Source organism: Beta vulgaris, chromosome 4, assembly GCF_026745355.1.
Source record: "Beta vulgaris subsp. vulgaris cultivar EL10 chromosome 4, EL10.2, whole genome shotgun sequence".
NCBI lineage: Eukaryota > Viridiplantae > Streptophyta > Magnoliopsida > Caryophyllales > Amaranthaceae > Beta > Beta vulgaris.
The window spans coordinates 13279640-13284681 of record NC_079205.1 but is presented as its reverse complement, the minus strand read 5'-3'; the positions used below and the strand labels follow the sequence as shown (position 1 = coordinate 13284681).

Here is a 5042-nt window from a genome sequence, read left to right as displayed (position 1 = left end):
TTACCTAAAAAACTGGTTGTTACGAGCGATCTTCTTCTCCAAGAACATCTAAGCACAAAAAGGACATAGATGCCTTTTCTCTGATACCAAATTGAAGTGATTGCGGAAGCTTTAAAACACGAACAATATAAACAACACTTATAGATTGAAACTTTGTAACAAAAATGCTATAAAGATTCGTACTAGTGACAAAATGTTATAAAGATGGAATCTTTATAGGGAGAGGCTCTATATTTTCCCTCGAGAACTAGAGGATCTCTACCTAACCTCGATTAGGAGATGCGCACAAACCACGATAATTTATGTGTTCTTGACAACCAAAATCAATGCACAAGCACTTGACGTTCTTTAATAAAAAAACAACCAACAAAGATTTTATTAATATTGTTCGTGCAATATAAATACACGCCTAGCATCGCAAAGTCCTAGCACACAGTAAAGTCCTAACACACACTAACAACTAAGAAGATAAATAACAATTCCTAGCTAAACTTAACTTAAGCATATCACATGCCTAAGATAAGCATCACGCGCCTAGGATAAGTATTCAGCAATCCTATCTAACCTAGACTCCTAACAAAACTCTATAATAAAGGAAATTAGACTCCTAAATATAATAGGATTTCTATATCATTCAAACACCTAAAAGAAAGAATTATAAAGCAATTAAAATGCATAGTCTCCTAATAGAACTAGGAGTTCAAATCCTATTAAGATTAGGATTTCAAGAGTCCTATTCCTACTAGAATTAGGAAACAAAAAAATTCTTAACAAAAAAGAATTAGAATTCCTAAATTACATAGATATCTAACAGATTTAGAATACTACATAATTAACACTTCTCATACGCATCAATTAGCAATTAAGAATCCTAAGGTAAATAGAAAACTTAGATCTACCCCGCTTTATAATACCGATGTCTGCCTGCGAGCCTTCAATAACAAATAAAAGTGCTCTACGATATAGAATGGTGTTGATGAATACTGAGACATTATTATTATTATCATCATCATACTTACTGTATATTTATCATTCTTATACCGATTATTATTAATATTGAGATCATAAAATTGACTAATTACTTATATCTTTTTGAAAGGATACTAATTACTTATATCTTTAATTTTACTACAATTACGATAGTTTGACATGACTAGCTTACGAAATTATGATATAACAAAAAAGAGACAAAAGATTTAATGAGTACTCCCTCTATGGCTCTATATCTTTCTATTATTCCAATTTTGACTATGAACATTTGTCAATACACTTCTTCACATTAATTTTTTTCTTATTACATATTAGTAAAAGTATAACGATTGAATAATAATAAATTACTCATTTAGACAAATCAAAGCAATATCCCATATGATTGAAATTTTTTCATATCGATAAGTATTTAATCTAGAAGATTCTCTCTAATAGAAAATAGTGTCAAGATTTCAAGTAATCACAATAAAATGACAAGGAAGTACATCACAATTTTATGTACAAACATATCGGCCCTGTTTGGCAAACAGAGGTTAGAGTTTAGCTGTTAGAGTTTAGAGTTTGCTGTTAGAGTTTTAACTTTTTCTTTTAGATGTTTTGACAGCGGATTTGACTGCTGTTTATATAAATATGTTTGGTAAAACTTAGCTGTTTGATGAAAGCTGATTTATGTAAAATGACATTTATGGACATTGTCTTTTGTAGTATTTCTTACTTGCTAGAAATAAGAAATAAATTATAGTATTTATTTTTCTTGTTAGAAATAAGAAATAAATTGTGGGTTCTAATTTAAACCATATCCAAAGTGCTTCATTAAAACAAGTAATAACACTTTTCTCCTTAAAAATGTCATATAGACTAACTTATAATTAAAATTAGTACATAGCATAAACTTCTTATGAAATTGTAGAATGAAAGGCTTATCGCGTACCTAACAAAAATAACCTAACTATTCCTCCTAACTAATGTAGTCGGGCAAGTAAGGATCGAATCCCAAGAGACTAACTGATTCAAAGTAGTTAAATTGACTCTAATTAATACTAAGCAAGTGATCCAAATAAGTGATGATGAACTAATAATCTAAGTAACTAAAGCAAATGAAATTATCAAGAGTGAATCAAAGACTAAAGACATCTAGGTTTAAGTATCCCCACTAACACGAATTAATGCCACCAAACAATCCCTTTTCCCTTAATTAACTAATAAATAACTCATAGGATAGACGCGCCCTAATAATACTAAGGATTTCTTTCGATCAATCAATAGCTTCCCTAACAATGCAATCATGCCTATTTTCATGGAGTCATGCAAATTAAGGACTTTAGACATAGCATCCTAACATCCTAATAAATTCCATCAACTACCTTCATGATGATTTCCTTTATCTTAAATTAGGGTTCTAGATTCGATTAAGATTCAACTTTCGTTGCAAAAATAATCACATTCAAAGTATACTATTTCTAGTCATAAATTGATAATTAAAACCAACCCTAAAATAAATGAATCATAAATTAATCAAAGTTTGGGAATTGGGAATTAAACAATCATCAATTCATGTTAGGGTTCAACCTAACCCTAGAATAGAAAAATACTCACACATGATGATTGAATAAACAAAATAAATATTAAAAGAAAGCATGATTAACAATAATAATAAATAGAATAGAGAAGAGAAAATAATACTTGAATTAATTGATGAAATTGCAAACTTAAATGTCGAAAACAAAGACTTGAGGAAAAAAAATGGAGAATGGCGTGATAACATGAAGAAGCGTCCAACCGGAAAAACAAATCTCACGTTATTTTTCTCTAAAAGAATCCCCCCTTCAAATTTTATCCAAAACCTATTTATATCTATCCAAATACAAGGAGTTTGACTAGGATTTGGACTCCTAAAACACTCTAAAACTAAGATTACGTAATATTGAAATTGGAGACCGCCATGGCCTTGCGGTAAGCTTGAAAGGACCGCCAAAGGGTGGCGGTTTATGCAGTTTTTTTGTTCTCTTGCTATCAAAAGTCCATTTTGTAGCTCCTTAGGCATGGTAATTAATGGTTACCAACACCATATCGCAATATATCTTCAAAATCATCGCCGGATAAAGCTATCAATCCATCTGAATGCTCCGCAATCATCCAAGCTTTCGTGCAAATCCCAATCAACTCCAATAAACGCCATAATCCTACAAAAACAAAACAAATACACCCGAGAAGAGCAATAGCGAAAAGTAAAGAATAATAGCTCTAAGAGATTAAATATATGGGAAAAATATGGTGAACACACACAAATATATCACATAAAAATGAGTATATAAACGCGTTATCATAGAACAATACGAGTAGTTGTAATACTTTATTGGTTAACTAATGTTTAAGAAGCACGTTGTCGTTGTCTAGTTCTCATTAAACCAGTAGTAATCTCATTACGAACTTTTGTTATTTCATTAGTACTCAAACGTTGAGCTTCTTGCATAGAACTACTATCAACATCTTGAGATGCTTCTGGAGGAATAAAAGTGGGATCCTCATCTATAATCTTGAACGCCGGATCGGGAACTTTGCTTAATCTTATGTAATTGTGCAATGCATTTTCACTAATATTTTCCATCGCGCCTTTAGAATGCCAAATGCCCTCTCAATACAACTCCTTAAGGAAGAATGTGCCCGATTGAAAATTTCTCGAGACCCTCTTGGATTTGCACCACGAAATTCAGATTGATGATACCTTGTCTTGTGATATGGAGTTAGATATCCTTCTCTTTCCGGATATCCTTTATCTACCAAGTAATATTTGCCTAACATGATGAAAGTAGTAATTATGATTAAAATAGAGTGATAATGCATCAAATAATTAGGATCTACCGTCTATAAAAGCTACTATAATTTTGCTAATAAACAAATACACATTTATGAACAATTTTACTAATGCACCAAATAATTAGGTCCACCTATTGTTCACACTTCCTGTGAAACTGATGTTCATTAGAAAAACTAATAATTAGGTCCACCTAATGCACTTTGATTTTAATTTGATGAAACTAATGCATCCAACCAGTAATTCATCTTTTGTGTTGGTTTATAATGTATTACTATATATACGCATATTGCCGAGAGTTAGAATTTTTCACAAGCAATTTTTTTTTTTTGATAATTGTTGAGGGTTTTATTAACAGATCTCAAGTCCAAGAGGAGTAGGCATACATTGATTTACTTAAAACAAAGCTACTGCTATGAAAGTTTAGAGAAATCACAATCAGATGCAAATGAAAAATTAATGAAAAAGGGGAGAACGAAAACAATTAATAGCAAATAATAAATAAAATTCACTAACCTCTTTGAAGATACCTCAAGAATTCACGAACTCCTTATTTGTAATTCCAGATCTGATATGTGAAGTAAGAAGATAAGAGGGAAAGGAGGTGTTTTTTCTGATGTCGAAGAGTGAGATTAGAGGCCAGAGGGTTTTTTTCCTTAGGTTAAATGGGTAAATCTGTCTTTTAGCAATAAATAATTCCAAACCTCTATTGAAAACGCTGCATTACCCAGCGTTTTAGAAAATGGCGTTTTGACCCCCAAAACTCTATCAAATCAGCACTTTTACCAAACACCCCTATTAGAGTTTTGACTGGTCAAAAACTCTAATAGCAGTCAAAACTCTAATAGGGGTACAAAACTATAATTTCACCCCAAACCTCTCATTACCAAACAGGGCCATCGTCTTATATTCTTTTTTCTTTCTTTTCTACTCCCTCTGTTTCCTAAAGATCTTCACTCTTTCCGCTTAAGTACGTTTTCAAAAGATCTTCCCTTTTTTACTTTATTCCTTATTTGGAATTCCCCCCCCCCCTTTTTACCCTCTCATGTCCCTATCATATGGTCCACCATTACATTACTAGCCTTCATATGCACGCGATGCGTGCGTTAATATTAAAATTTGTTATTCTATTAGATACTCCTTTCGTACTTTATTTATGATTAAACTTAAATGTGAAAATTTAACAGTTAGATGAATTTAGATATCTTAATTCGCTAATGTAAAAAAATAAAAAAGG

At 31.5% G+C, this 5042-nt stretch overlaps 1 long non-coding RNA gene across 1 annotated transcript; it reads right to left on the bottom strand.

Moving 5' to 3' along the window:
* Positions 1–2653: 2653 nt before the first annotated feature.
* On the bottom strand, positions 2654–4797 carry LOC104891473 (uncharacterized). Its single transcript, XR_789805.4, has 2 exons — positions 4322–4797; positions 2654–3785 (listed from the first exon to the last, which is right to left on the bottom strand). It is a non-coding gene; the product is annotated as an uncharacterized LOC104891473 (long non-coding RNA).
* Positions 4798–5042: the final 245 nt, after the last annotated feature.